The 16,399-nt window shown below is 38.6% G+C and overlaps 1 long non-coding RNA gene and 1 pseudogene across 2 annotated transcripts in view; one reads left to right on the top strand and one right to left on the bottom strand.

Annotated features, from left to right (window-relative positions):
* The first annotated feature begins 230 nt into the window (after positions 1–230).
* LOC138847904 (uncharacterized) overlaps positions 231–16,399 on the top strand; it is a 59,701-nt gene continuing 43,532 nt past the window's right edge. The window contains exon 1 of one of the 2 annotated variants that reach the window (XR_011385785.1): positions 231–378. This is a non-coding gene — a long non-coding RNA (uncharacterized lncRNA). The remainder of the gene's footprint in view (positions 379–16,399) is intronic. The other variant, XR_011385784.1, reaches the window with a different exon arrangement.
* Positions 5,288–16,399, bottom strand: part of LOC127488569 (forkhead box protein R1 pseudogene) — a 49,821-nt pseudogene continuing 38,709 nt past the window's right edge.

Below are 16,399 nucleotides of genomic sequence, written 5' to 3'. Positions count from 1 at the left end.
AGGTCTCCAGCTTCCCCTTCTCAGAGCAGAGAAGGCCGAGCCACCGTGGGGACGCTCTTCCTGCTGTAGACTGGACACGACTAGGACACAGGGATCTCGCGAGATGATGAAGTGATCCACCACCCTCACCGGGGCCCCTGAGTGGACAGCTGAAAAGCCGATGGGCGCGAGGGGCGTCACAAAAGCCGTAGCCAATCAGCACGCTCGCTGACGCAGTGGGCGGGGGGAGGTTGTTGCCGGGCGACGGGAGTGCGGGCCGGGTTTGGGGTCGGAGGCTGCCCTGGTGCCTGATTTCCGGGCGGGGTCGCTGCGGCCTCCGTGTTCCTCGGGGCTCTCGGGACCTCTAGAGTTCGCCGTGAGCTGCAGAAGCCGCCCCAGGTGAGTCACCGCCAACTGCGCTTCTTCGATTCTGGTCTTTGTTTCTTCATATCCCGAAGGATTTCTCTTTTGGGAAGTTTCTGTGATGTTCCTTGGAACAATGTTTAAAGATATTGTGTAGTGAATCTTCTTGATTCGCTTTTCTTCTAGATATGTATTTTCTAGTCTTTTGCCCTTTAATATGATTTCCTATTTCTTGCTGTTAGTAATGACAGGTTTTTAAAGATCATTGATTTGGAAGGTAGAGGGAGAGAGGAGAGGGGAGGGAAGGGGGAGGGAGAGGTCTTCTGTCCACTGGTCACTCCCCCAGATGGCTGCAAGGCCAGAGCTGGGCCAATCCGAAGCCAGGAGCCAGGAGCTTTTTCCCCGTCCCGGATGTGGGTGCAGGGGCTCAAGGACTTTGGCATCTTCCACTGCTTTCCCAGAGAGCTGGATGGGAAGCAGAGCAGCCGGGACTCGAACAAGCACCCATATGGGACGAACCGGTAATGACATTTTACCCAGTGATCTCGTTACCCTCACTTGTCAGTTGTATGTAGTTCAGGATTACATTGATTGCCTGTATGTAATGGGTGTAATCTGGGTATATTGACATGGTTGCTGGTTTACTTAAAGGTTGATGCTTTTTTTGTTGTTTGATTTCCCTGTTAAAGAGAGATGGGAGAGAAGGCAGGCATGGCTGGGTCTGTTCCCAGGGGAAAAACTTTCCCTGATCTTGTGTCAATAGTTTGTTGTAGTCCATTTTAGATCACATACTGGAAATCACTGTTTTTGCAATTTTGCCAGTTGATTTTTCTGTCTGGATACTGAATTTTATTAAATGCTTTTTAACACTTAATATAAATGATCATATAATTCCCTCACTTTTTCTACCTGGGTCTGTTTGGGAATGTTGAATGCTCTTCACATTTTAGTGTGTCTCGCTTGTTATTGACCTACTATGTTTTCCTGTATGAATGAATTCATATAATAATAATTTGCTTAGGATATCACGCGTTTATGAAACAGATGCTATTTAATTTCATTTTTAATTCATATCCTGAGGTTCTTTGTATCATATATACAACACTGGCTTCCTAAAAGAAATTGAAATATATTCTCTGTTTTGTTACAGTTGAAGCTTGTTTGGGAAATTTAAACCTTTTTTTCTTTCTTAAAAGTTTGGAATATTCTGGCTGGCGCCACGGCTCACTAGGCTGATGCTCCACCTGCAGTGCCAGCATCCCGGGTTTTAGTCCAGGTCGGGGTGCCGGATTCTGTCCTGGTTGCCCCTCTTCTGGTCCAGCTCTCTGCTGTGGCCCGGGAAGGAAATGGAGGATGGCTCAGGTCCTTGGGCCCTGCACCCGCATGGGAGACCAGGAGAAGCACCTGGCTCCTGGCGTCAGATCAGCACGGTGCACCAGCCACAAAAAAAAAAAAAAAAAAAAAAAAAAAAAAAAAAGGAATATTTCATATATCTGGACCCAAAATTTGTGTGTGAAACTTTTATTTATTTTTTTTGACAAGCAGAGTGGACAGTGAGAGAGACAGAGAGAAAAGTCATCCTTTACCGTTTGTTCACCCCCCAGTGGCCACTGTGGCTGCACACTGCGCTGATCTGAAGCCAGGAGCCAGGTGCTTCTCCTGGTCTCCCATGTGGGTCCACTGCCCAAGCACTTGGGCCATCCTCCACTGCACTCCTGGGCCACAGCAGAGAACTGGACTGGAAGAGGGGCAACTGGGACTAGAAACCCGGATGCTGGCACCGCAGGTGGAGGATTAGCCTATTGAGCCACAGCACTGGCTGGAACTTTTTTCTTGGTTGATTTGACTTCTTAAAAATTGGTTCAACTTATTAAATTATATAGGAATTTTTCTATTTGATCTTATATTTGTGTTTTGGGAAATTGATTTTCAGAATGTAGCAGATTTTGATCTCTGGAGTCAAATTTTTACTTTTATGAATTTAGCAAAATCCTCTTAGTAAGTTCTGTAAGCTCTATAAAGAATGATTCTGTTTTAATTTCCTGAAATTAGTTATTGGCTTATTTATTTTCTTAACTTTTAAAACATGCTTTTCCTTATATGCTTCTGTAGTACTTTTGTGACTACCAACTTTTTAAATTGATGTCTGTTGTCATCTGTTCCCTACTTTTATTTAAATGTTCTTCAACATTTTTCAACTGTAATTTTTGAGAAAGATGCTAAGATGGATTTGGTTTCAGCGTCCTCACATGTTCACTTAAGGATTCAAATTTTCTCTAAGCACTAATTTATCTGTATTCTCTTAATTTTCTCATTTGTTTCCAAAACCTATAAGTGTAGACACTGTCTGCCCCAGTGTCTCCATCCCCATGTGCCTGCAACCATGTCAGGCTTCATATATCTCCATTCCTGTGCCTGAAACCCTATGTGTTTTCTGCAGTGTCACTCTCCATAGAACTGTGACCTTTCTTCACTGCTGTATGTTGTCATTTGTAAAATCTCTGTACTCCATGTCAGCTCTTGAAAGTCCTATTCCTTGTGCTTGAAGCATGTGTCTTCATGAGTCTCCATCCTCTATGTCTCCATCCTCTGTGTCTCCATTTTTAAAAGGCTTATTTGAAAGTTACACAGATGGAGAAACAGAGACAGAGACAGAGAGACAGGAAGAGCTTCCATCCACTGGTTCACTCCCCAAATGGCTGCAATGGCCAGGGCCATTTTCTAAGATGGCTCTGGAAAACGGGATTCATGAAAGTCCTCATGGGAAAAAAATTTTGAGGGATTTAATTATTTTACAATGATAAAGCCAATACCAATTGCCATAAATTTATAGTGCTAGGATTTAATTACACCAACATGGTAAAGACGTATATAGAAGTGATACTTGTAAATTCTAACTTGAAAACAAAAAATGGAAAAAGAATAAATATGTTGTCTAACAAAGAATATTGTAATCAATTTGAGAAATGAGTAATTTCAAAAAGGAAATGACAGAATGAAAAGCAGATACGAGGGAATTGCTGAAAAGTAGGTAATTTCAATTACAATCAAAATGGAGACAAAACTGAAAATTCACAAGGAAACATAAGTCAAAGAAACACTGCACATACCAGAATAAAATAAAGGAAAGATTCTAGTATCTATAAAAAATTCCAATAGAGTGTCCAGTGCTGTGATGCAGTAGGTTGGTCCTCCACCTGCAGTGCTGGCATCCCATATGGGTGCCGGTTCTAGTCCCGGTTGCTCCTCTTCCAGTCCAGCTCTCTGCTGTGGCCTGGGGGAGCAGTGGAGGATGGCCCAAGTCCTTGGGCCCCTGCACCTGCATGGGAGACCTGGAGGGGGCTCCTGCCTCCTGGCTTCACATTGGCGCAGCTCTGGCCATTGTGGCCGTTTGGGGAGTGAACCACCAGACAGACGACCTTTCTGTCTCCTCACTATCTGTAACTCTACCTCTCAGATAAATAAATAAAATCTTAAAAAATTCCAATTGAACTTGACAAAATAAAACACCAATTTATAGTCCAATAAAAATCCAATAAATTTAAAAATACATTATCTGGAAAGGCGGAATCACTACTCTGGCCCAATTTGTGTTTGAAACACCAGGTGTATGAACTTTACCAAGGAAATCCAGGGTTTTTGTGGACCCTATGACCTCACAATGAAAAATCAACCAAGATGCTCACATGTTCCCAGCAGTAAAATTGAACTACATCAGGATGTTAAAAGATATATATATATATATATACACACACACATACAAATATGTATATATATGTATATATATACACACACACAGATGATTGATATCAAGAGAAAATGAAAATTATACTGAGATAGTGAAATTTAAAATATATGGTGATTAAAGGAAATATAATAGTAATTTAGAAGGAATGATATTGCTGCCTATATTTTTATATTATTAACAAAAGAAAAATGATTACCTTTAAAAGATTTTTTAAGATTAGAAAACAGGGTGCTGGCATTGTGTTGCAGCACCTTAAGCCACCACCTGCAATGCCAGGCCTTTGACACCCACAAGGGAAACCCAGATAGAGTTCCAGGCTCCTGGCCCTGTCCTCACCCAATCCCAGCTGCTGCAGATATTTGGAGAGTGAGCCACTGGATGGCTTTTTTCTCTCTCTCTCTTCTTTCTCTCTCTTTCTCTCCCAGTCTCTCCAAGTCTCTCCCTTTCTCTATGTAACCCTGCCTTTCAAATAAATAAATATTTTTAAAGGTTTGGAAACAAAAGTAAGTCAGGAGCAGACAAATGAGGATCTGGAGATGGATCCCTAAGAATTTTCCTTTGAAATTTGCAAACTTACCCTGTTCAACAAATGGACTTAGTCAAGATGTTGACCTGGTGGAGGAGATCTGGACAGTTTCCCTTGGAGATTTTTTGGAAAAGTTTAGATTTATCTAAAACCTCTCATAATGACCAGATACTATTGCTCTTTGGCCCTCAACAATTAAAATGCTTCAAACATCCCAATAAAACCTTGCCATGGTTTTGCCTTTGTCAGTCTTCTCAACCACCTTTTGGTAGTCATTGGTTTGATGGGGTTTTCTTCACAATTGTATTGGTACCACCATGATTCATCCCCAGATACAGTTCTTAGAAGATATGCTTCAGGATATTATAGAGAGCAGATAAATTTCTGGTATTATGTTCTTCTGGTTCTATGTTCTTCTTACTTTTACTTATTCAATATGATGGCTAGTGTTGAATTAAGCCTGTGATTGTAGAGTGGATTGAAATTATGTCTGCAAAAGTAAAGAAAAAAGAGAGGAAGGAGAGGGATTGAGGGAGGGAAAGGAGGAGAGAGAAATGTGTACTTATCTTCTTAGAACTCTACCTGTAAAATACATGAAATCTGTTCTCTTTATATTAATAAAAATTTAAGAGGAAAAACATTCCTGCAGAAATGAAGTACCACAGACTGGGTGATTTAAACAACAAAAATTTATTTTTCCACAATTTTGGAGAATAGAAGTCCAAGATCAAGGTGTCAGTAAGGTTGATTTGTTGCAAGTCCTCATTCCTGGGCTGTGGGTGGCTGTCTTCTCCCTCTGTCATTTTCTCAGTATTGTTAATCAGTCTCATAAGGGTACCAGTCATAATATAGTAAAATAACCATTTTACCTTAATTATGTTTTTAAGGAACCTATCTCCAAATATACTTACATTGTGATGTGCTAGGGCTTAGAGTTTTACACGCAAATTTGGGAGAACACCATTCAGCCCATAACCCTGTGGGGGGAAAAAAACCCCAGTTTTTAATTTTTCTATTCCAGTGCCTCTGCCAGCTCTATTTCTTACTTTGTAAGCTGTTTTCCTTATTCAATAATAGTCCTTCTTCTTGATGGTTTTGCACTCGTAAGTTATGGGGGTTAGTTCAGAGATTAGCAGATGCCCCAGGTGATGAAATACAAAGAAATATAATTTTCATTGGTAACAGAAATCCTACACTCCTAATTGATACATAAAAGTTATCAATATTCCACATCAGAGTGCCAATTTCAATTCTAGCTATGCTGTGCAAATCTAGTTTCCTGCTAATACATGTTGGGCACAACACAGATGATAGCTCAAGTGACTGTGCCCCTGCCACTCACATGGGAAATGCTAATGGAGATCCTGTCTGCTGGCTTCAGATTGCCCTAGCCCTTGATGCTGCAGGCATTTAAAGAGTGAACCAGCAGATGTAACATTTCTTTCTCTCTCTGTCTCTCCTTCTCCCTTTCAAGTAAATGAAAAATAAGTAAATAAGCATCTAAAAATATATTTGTGGATTGTCTTCTGATGTTTCAACACATATATCCATTACATAACATTCAAATCAGGGTAAAGACAGCAATATCCTCAAACATTTAGCATTTTTAATTTTTTTAAATTTTTTTTAACTTTTATTTAATGAATATAAATTTCCAAAGTACAGCTTATGGATTACAATGGCTTCCCCCCCATAACTTCCCTCCCACTCACAACCCTCCCCTTTCCCACTCCCTCTCCCCTTCCATTCACATCAAGATTCATTTTCAATTCTCTTTATATACAGAAGATCAGTTTAGCATATATTAAGTAAAGATTTCAACAGTTTGCACCCACAGATAACGTTTAGCATTTTTAATCATGAAAATATTCAAAATCCTTTCTGTTTTACTTTTAGAAAAGTGCACAGTATATTATCTCTTCACTCCATTCTGCAACAGAACACCAAAATTTTTTATTCTATTTTACTGTAAGTTACTACCCACTGCCAGTAACCAAATTTACCCATGCCTCCCTCTCTCCTACTCTTCTCTGTCTCTGATAACCACTATTTAAACACTATTCTAATTTTATTCTATTTTGCTTTTTTAAAATATTTATTTACTTATTTGAAAGGCAGAGTTACAGAAAGAGGCAGAGGCAGAGAGAGAGAGGTCCATCTGCTAGTTCACTCCTCACATGGCTGCAATGGCCAGAGCTGTGCTGTTCTGAAGCCAGGATTGAGGAGCTTCTTTTGGGTCTCCCACACAGGTGCAAGGGCCAAGGACTTGGGCCATCTTCCACTGCTTTCCCAGGCCATAGCAGGGAGCTGGATCAGAAGTGGAGTAGCCAGGACTCAAACTGGTACCCATATGGGATGCTGGCACTGCAAGCGGTGTCTTTACCCACCATTCTACTGTGCCAGTTCCTACTTTCAACTTTTAAATGAACTTTAGATTCCACATATGAGTGAGATCATATTGTAATTGTCTTTCTGTGCCTGACCTATTTCACTTAACATTATAACCTACAGTTCCATCCATGTTGTCACAGATAACTGTGCTCACTGACAATCTATTGTATTTGTATGTATAAGCTACATTTTTTTCACCCATTCACTTCATGGGCATTTAGGTTGTTCCCATTCTGTAGGATGTCTGTTTACTCTGTTGATTGTTTCCTTTGTGGCACTTCAGTTTAGGGAAGTCCTATTTGTATGTTTTTGCTTTTGTTTCTTGTGCATTTGCAGCCTGATTTTATAATAACCTTGCCATAATCTGTGTCTAATCATATCCTATGATTTCTTTTAGTAGTTTCATAGTTTCAAGTCTTACATGTAGGCCTTTATGCATAGTGAAAGATAGTCTATTTTCATTCTTCTCCCTTTGGAAATCCAATTCTCCCTGCATCATTTATTGAGAATATATCCCTTTCTCTAATGCATATTCTGAGCACCTTTGTCAAAGATCAGTTTCGTGTAGATGCGTGCATTTCTTTCTAGGTCTTTATTGCATTCCATTGGCCTATTTATTTCTTTTTATTCTAATACCATTCTGCAGCATATCTAATATATTTTTCTTGCTTTGTTCTTTTTCGATATCAAGATTACAAAGCTGTGTTCTGCTCCTCCCTTGAATTGTACTTAAAAGAATCCACTTTGAGAAGTTTCTCAGGCCTTCCTTTCTTGGCATTCCCTTCCTAACACTGTAGCAGGAGGTTTCTGACTTCAATAAATATACTCTGAAGAGAAATTTACAAAATTGTGACCCATGGGCTACAGAATACAAATTTGGGAATAAGGCAAAGTTAGAGAACATGGCAGACCCAAAAGAATGAAAGAACTGAATTGTGGTGATGCTTTTTAAGACTCTGAATTAAACTATGTCTGAAGGCAAGATTTTTCCCAATCTGTTTCATCAGTCAATATTAACCTTTTTGTCTTAACCATTTGAGTCTTTCCACCTGCCATTCTTAATATAAATAATTTGAATTAGGATAAATGTCTTACATAGATGCAAGGGAAAAGTCAAACCAAGGAATAGGTTGAAATATAAATTGGAAAAGTGTACTTATTTTTAATGTTGGCCTCATGCAGAGCTTTTGTGTTAAATTTCTAAAAGTCAAGATTGTATTATTATTTGAACATATGCCTATAAAATGCTGACTATGAACATACATTCTTGACAGAGATGGTACTGCCCAAAGTGGGCAAAATTGATTTGTCTCAGGATTGAAAAATCTTACTGTTTTTATGTATTAACATAGATATGCATGCAATATATAAAGAGATCTAGAACATATTGGTAGTATTAAAATTTAGTGAAGGAAAGGGAACAATTAGGGGTGAAATTATACAATCAAGTTTTCAGTAGAGGACAATAATGGAATAAAGTTAAGGAGAAATTCAGAGAAATGCATATGCAAACAAATGTCAGTGCTATAAGCAGTATGAGGAATATACAAGTTATAATAAGGATCAAAGATAAATTATTTGTAATACTGAAGTGACAGATGATTAAATGAGGAATAAAATTATGTAATAAAGTATACTCTACCTTATTCATAAAGCTAGGTGATCAAAGAGAAAAGGCACATCTAGTCACAGGGCCCTGTGTTAGTCAAAGCATGGAAGCATAATACAGCCTGGCTCAGTATGTCTGCAGTTTAGGCTATGAATAGAGCAAGCAAGCATATCAGAGAGAAACATCTAGTAAATAGTGGATTAAACACAGAAAATATATTTTTGTCTCTTCAGAATTCTGGAGAGTTTAGTTCAGTGGCTCAAGGATATCAAGGCTGGCATCTCTGAAATTTCTTTTGACTTTTCCTATGTTCCTCCCGCTGCATCTTCATTGTCTGCAGTAACTCCAGACAACTATGATTAAATCCAGAAGATGAAAAATCACACTTATTTTATTCATCTATCAGCATTGATAATGAAAATAAAACTTCATCCTGAAAACCATTGTCCATACTACCCATTGTATCTGTTGAATAATCTGAGTATCTTAGGCAGTCCCCATTCTCAAGGAAGACTGGAAATAGAGACAAAATGATTGTAATTACTTGTTTAAATATTATGACACCTGAAAATAGGCATGTTGCTGCTGCAGATTAACATCAGGCCTGTTAGAAATCGGCAAGAATAGTTAACTCTGGCCTCAGCCTATGTATATATAGATATAGATATGTACTTTTAGGTTAAGAAACAAACTATAAAATATGAAATTATTATTTGGTTTCCTATAGTTAAGACTAGTCGACAAAATTCTGAAGTAATTAAGAAAATTATCACAGAGAAGATAAAATTAATTCTTGGTAATTTTTTTTTATTTCACAGGTAGGGTTATAGACAGTGAGAGAGAGAGAGGCAGAGAGAAAGATCTTCTTTCCCCTGATTCACTCCCCAAATGGCCACTATGGCTGGCACTGCACTGATCTGAAGCCAGGAACCAGGTGCTTCCTCTTGGTCTCCCATGCAGGCGCAGGGGCCCAAGCACTTGAGCCATCCTCCACTGCCCTCCTGGGCCATAGCAGAGAGCTGGAGTGGAAGAGTTGCAAATTTAATATAGTAAAATGTCTTAGTTATATAATCAATAAGAACATATTATAATGCTTTTGTAAGATAGGCCCCAATAAAACGATTACCTGAGTAACAGAAGCAGACTGTTTTAGCAACTAAGCTGGTAACAAATTAAGTATAGTGTTTTTGTTTTTTTTTGTTTTTTGTTTTTTTTTTTTAAAGCAGAATGGACAGTGAGAGAGAGAGAGAGAAAGGTCTTCCTTTGCCATTGGTTCACCCTCCAATGGCCACCAAGGCCGGCGTGCTGTGGCCGGCGCACCGCGCTGATCCAACGGCAAGAGCCAGGTACTTATCCTGGTCTCCTGTGGGGTGCAGTGCCACCCTCCACTGCACTCCTGGACCATAGCAGAGAGCTGGCCTGGAAGAGGGGCAACCGGTACAGAATCCGGCACCCCGACCGGGACTAGCACCCGATGTGCCGGCGCCGCTAGGCAGAGGATTAGCCTATTGAACCACAGCGCTGGCCTTAAGTATAGTGCTTTAAGGTAATTGTACCACCAGATTTCATAGAAAATATGTAACAATGTTAGTAAGACATAACAGTAGAGAAATACTAATTATTTTTTCTGAAATCAATTTATATTCATCTTGATCATTGCTCAAGTTTTTGAAACCTTGGTAGTCAGTTGTTGAAAATAGCTCTTATTTAAAATTAAACTTTATATTAACTTAAAATTCAATAAAAACTACTGAAAATCTTAACTTCTGAGGCCAGCATTATGGTTCAGTTCCAGGTTAAGCCACCACCTGCAATGTTGTCATCCCATATGAATGCTAGTTCAAGTCCCAGCTGCTTCACTTCTGACCCAGCTCCCTACTAATGTACCTGGGAAAGCAGCATCAGATGGCTTAAGTCCTTGGGCCACTATCACAGGTGGGAGATCCAGATAGATCTCCTGGCCCTTGGCTTCAACCAGATCAAGACCCAGCTTTTGCAACCCTCAGGGCAGTGAAACAGCAGATGGAGAATCTCTCTCTCTCTCTGTCTCTCTCTCTCCCCCTCTCTCTTTTTTTCTTCCCCCCATCTCTCTCTTTGCCTTTCAGATGAATAAGTCAAATGAGTTCAAAATGTTAGTCATACCATTACTCAGAAGCAATGAGAAGCAAGATCATGGGTAATAGAAATCCATACATGACATGGGAGAAAGATCCTACCATGGGATTGAGATTATGAAAAAAATCAAAGGAAATATTAAAAATGAAGAATTCGATGTGTCAAATAAAAATACAGAGGAGAGCTTTAGCAACAGACTTGGAAAGGCAGAAGAAAGTATATCTGAGCTAGAAGACAAATCTTTATAAACTTCTTAGAACAAAAAAAATAAGACATTTGAAAAATTTTAAAAATTATTTGAGATTTATAAGATACTATCAAATGACCCAACATATGGGTGTTAGGAATTTCTGAAGGTGTTGAAAGAGAGAATGTATTGGAAGACCTAAGCAAACAATAGGAATATTTAAGGAAAAATAGTAGAGTCAAGTCATTACTTATCAAAAGTAACCTTGAATGTAAATGGACTACATTCTCCAATGAAAAGATACAGACAAGCTGAATGGATTATAAAACAAGAGCCATTTAATTGCTGCCTACAAAGAACATGCCTCAACAACAAAGATACACACACACTAACAATGAAAGAATGAAAAAAATGGACCTAATAACTACAGAACCTTTTAATCGACAGTTGAAGACCACACATTCTTTTCATCAGTGCATGGAACTTTCACTAGGATATGCCATATAATAGCTCATAAAGCAAGTCCCAGCAAACTGAAAAAAAATGGAAATCATACCATAGATATTTTCTGACCACAATGGAACAAAGCTGGAAATTAACAACTCAAGAATCTCTAGAACAAGAAGACCAAGCCACAGAAGCATTCTTAGTATAGTATCTAAACCAGACAGAAGAACTCAGAAAACAAAGTGTTATTCTATAGGATAAACAATGTTTGCCAGTGCCTTGGCTTACTAGGCTAGTCCTTCACCCGCGGCGCTGGCACCCCGGGGTTCTAGTCCCAGTTGTGCCAGTTCTGTTCCGGTTGCTCCTCTTCCAATCCAGCTCTCTGCTGTGGCCCAGGAGTGCAGTGGAGGATGGCCCAGGTCCTTGGGCCCTGCACCTGCATGGGAGATCTGGAGGAAGCACCTGGCTCCTGGCTTCAGATTGGCATAGTTCCAGCCATAGCGGCCATTTGGGGGGTGAACCAATAGAAGGAAGACCTTTCTCTCTGTCTCTCTCACTAACTCTATCTGTCAAATAAATAAAAAAAGTTCTTTCCTTTCTACTTTTAATAAAACATAATTTTGTTGTTTAACAGTGAATGTAACACTTTAGCAGGATATCTTGGAGGTACTAAATAATATTGGAAATCCACCAAAAGGACTGTACCCACTCCCCACCCCCCAAAAAATCTGTGATCTTTACAAATAGACAATGTTTTACCTAAATGAAATCTATAATATGGATAAAATTAAGTCATCATATATCTTAAAGAGTAAATGATTTTATCTATATTCTTTCATTAAAAAGGGATTCTATTTATTATCCCTGGTAGGCAATAATTCAGGATGAATGCAGAATTTCTTATGTATATGTTAATACTCTGAATGTACACTACATAGTGCTAAGCACTTTGTCAGTGGACACTACAGAAATAAAGCTGCCTACTGTTGACTTTATACCAAGTTATTATTAAAACATGCTTTAAAATATTTCAGGATCATGCATTTTGCATTGTAGTTAAAACACCATTTGGATGCCTGTATCTCAGATCCGAGTTCCTTGAGTTCAAGTCCCAGCTTCATTTTCAATACAGTATCCTGCTGACACACACCCTGACAGGCAGCAGATAGTGAATGAACTACTTGAGTTCCTGCCACCAACATGGCAGAACCAGATTGGGCTCGGACTCCTGGCTTTGGGCTCAGCCAGCCCACAGGCATTTCAAAATTGTAGCAGGTGAATGATATATCTCCCTGTCACTATTTCTCTGTGTATGTCTGTGTGTCTTTCCAATAAATACATAATTAAATAAAAGCCTTTAAAATATATTCTATTAGGAATTCAAATTTGCTATATGTACCCAGAAATTAAGTTCTATTTTTTATTAGAAAGGCAAAAAATTTGAGATGTATTTTTGAACTACATTTGTGCCATGAAACAGCACAAACTAGAAAATCATAATCTTCATTTCAACTGCGTACAATATAGCATAATACAAATGGTCCAGATGATAATAGAATTGTTTTTCACCTGTTACAAACTACAGCTGAAGTCTCTGTGTATGTGTGTGCATGCTAGATGGGGTTCCTAGCTCCTGACTTTGGGGTGGCCCAGCCCTGCCATTGTGGTCATCTCAGGAGTGAAACAGGTGGATGATTTCTTTCTCTGTCTCTTCCTCTGCCTTTCTCTGTTACTATGCCTTTCAGATAATTAAATCTTTAAAAATAAATCCATGAGCATATTAATATATTTTCAAATGTGTATCATTAAAAATTTCACTTAATAAATATTTCTCAGGCTAAATGATACAAAACAAAATGGAAATTCTACCTAAAATGATTCTGTAATCCAACTGGAAAAGGTTGTTTTATCAATTGTGGTACTGAGAATGAGCTAAGGTGCAGATTATTTTAAGTGCTGATGATTCCCTGCAGTTTTAAATTTTCACTAGAATATACAGGAGATGTGTTAGCAACATGTGGCTTAACTTTCCCCTGTAGGAAATAATATCAAAATAATTTGTAATAACAGGCCAACTTTTTGGTAGCTAACAGATAATTGGTACGTACTAGTTAGTAGTTATATTGTAGTAAGAATAGAATCTTCAAAAATGAAATCATCGAGCATTCTCAATTCACGTTCGTCTGTAGTTTTGTGTCTTAATCAGTTCTCAAGCCCAAATCATTGACTATAAGTTGACCACTGTGAGCTTCAAAATAATTTAAAAGAAGTTCATATTTTACATTTCTATTTACCCAAATAGTAAACAAGGATATCATGAATAAAAGTTGTATAATTAAGATATGAAGCAATAATTTGAAAACCAATGTCCATGACTTTAGTATAAAATAAAATGGAACCTAGCTATAAGTCATTTAATTTACTGTGTATATAATTAAAGTACTTTGAATAAAATCAAATAATACTAGCACATCAACAGAGAACTTAAAGCTAAAGCTATTATAATAGACCAAGGAAGTTATTAGAATGATATTTTCAAGGTCAGGATAATTCATTTTATTATTGCAAGATAATTACCATATGCCTTCAACCTTCCTTTAAATCTCAATTATCTCCTATACCAACCTGTGTGAATAAGAATTATCCCAAACTTCTACCTGGATTAAAAAAAATCTTGAAATTTAGAAGGTTCTAAGAAGGAAGAGAATATTTCTATTGTTTCATGGATTTCTAATAGTTCCAATATATCAAAAAGATGTGCTAGGGCAGGGAAAAATGCATTATTACCCTGTCCAAAGTTAGACATTTTCTCTTTTACAGGTGAACAATTATGTCACAAAATGTTAAGGGATATCTACAAAATGCAATGCAAGAGCTGACCAGATCAGAAACCTTATAGTTTAATGTCAATTTTGCTAGATAAGAAAAAAATTCAGTCATTCCAGGTTCTCTTACTCCAACTAAAAATACTGTGGAGGAAAGAGACTATGTAGATTTTAAAATTATGACCAAATCATTTTACATTACCAACTTTTATCTAGGGTACAACTGGATTTTCATAAAACATATTTCAGTAATTGCTCCATAAATAAATTTTATTTCATATTTGTATATAGTGAGGCTGACATTGTGCCATAATGGCTTAAAGGGCCATCTGACATGTTGGCATACCATATAGCAGCCTGTTTGTGTTCTGCCTGTTCCAGTTCCAATCCAGCTCCCTACTAATGTACTTGGAAATGATGCCTCAAGTGCTTCAGCCCCTGCCACCCATATGGGAGACCCAAGACAAACTCATGGCTCCTTGCTTCAGGCTGTCTGAAACCTGGCCATTGTAGTAATTTGAGGATTGAACCACTGAATGGAATATCTCTCTGTGTCTATCTCTGTCTCTCCTCTCTACAAATCTGCTTTTCAAATCAATATTTTTTTTAAAAAAGGTGTATATAGTGTCACAATATTTTATGTCATTTATTCTTGTGTAGGTTCTTTCAGTCAGATGCCAATAGTTCCATAAGAGAGTCCACAGTAATGATTAACATGGGGGCCAGTGCCATGGCTCACTTGGTTGATCCTCTGCCTGCAGCACCAGCATCCCACATGGGCACCGGGTTCTAGTCCTGGTTTCTCCTCTTCCTGTCCAGCTCTCTGCTGTGGCCCAGGAGGGCAGTGGAGAACGACCCAAGTGCTTGGGCCCCAGTGCCCACATGGGAGACTGGGAGGAGGCTCCTGGCTTTGGATTGGCACAGTGCTGGACATAGTGGCCATTTGGGGAGTGAACCAATGGATGGAAGACCTTTCTTTCTGTCTTTCTCTCTCGCTGTCTATAACTCTACCTGTCAAATAATTATAAAAAAAGAAATGACTAATAAAAAATATGCCAACAAACTGGAAAATCTAGAAGAGATGGATAGCTGTCTGGAAACATACCATCTACCCAAACTGAGACATAAAGACAGAAAATCTAACCAGACCAATAACCAAGATGAAGACTGAATCAGTAATAAAAATCCTCCCAACAAGAAAAGCCCAGCACCAAATAACTTCACTGTTCAATTCTACCAGACTTCTAAAGAACTAATTCTATTATTTTTTTCTTTTTTTAACTTTTTTTTTATTTGACAGATAGAGTTATAGACAGTGAGAGAGAGACAGAGAGAAAAGTCTTCCTTCCATTGGTTCACCCCCAAATGTCCAATATGGCCGGCATTGTGCCAACCTGAAGCCAGGAGCCTGGAGCTTCCTCCTGGTCTCCCATGTGGTTGCAAGGACCCAAACACTTTGGCTAGCCTCCACTGCCTTCCCAGGCCACAGCAGAGAGCTGGACTGGAAGAGGAGCAACCGGGACTAGAACTCGGTGCCCATATGGGATGCCGGTGCTGCAGGCGGAGGATTACCTAGTGAGCCATGGTGCCAAGAACTAATTCTATTCTTCTCAAACTATTTAAAACAACTGAAAGGGAGGGAGTCCTCCCCAACTCCTTCTATGTGCCTGGAATCATCATAATTTTAAGTAACTCAACAACAAAACAAAGAAACCAGTTAAGAAATGTGCAAAGGACTTGAACAGGCTTTTTGCAAAAGAGGAAATTCAAATGGCCAACAAATACATGAAAAAATGCTCAGAATCACTAGTCATCATGGAAATGTGAATTGAAAACCATAATGAGGTTTTCCTTCACCACAGTTAGAAGGGAAATCACATAGAAATCAACAAAACATAAATGATGGTGAGGATGTTGGGAAAATGTTCCCTAATACACTATTTGTGGGAACATAAACTAGTATGGACATTGTGGAAGACACTATGGAGATTCCTCAGAATCTGAAAATAGATCTACTATATGACCCATCTATTCCACTTATTGGAATTTATCCAAATGAAATGAAATCAGCACATGGAAAAAGTTATCTGTACCACTAAGTTTATTTCTGCTCAATTCACAATAGCTTAGTTATGGAATCAACCAATGCCTGGATAAACAAATTATTGTATGTATACACAGTGGAATACTATTCAGCAATAAAAAAGAA

This window comes from Oryctolagus cuniculus (assembly GCF_964237555.1).
Source record: "Oryctolagus cuniculus chromosome 17 unlocalized genomic scaffold, mOryCun1.1 SUPER_17_unloc_3, whole genome shotgun sequence".
Lineage (NCBI taxonomy): Eukaryota > Metazoa > Chordata > Mammalia > Lagomorpha > Leporidae > Oryctolagus > Oryctolagus cuniculus.
This window is presented reverse-complemented; position numbering and strand designations above follow the sequence as displayed.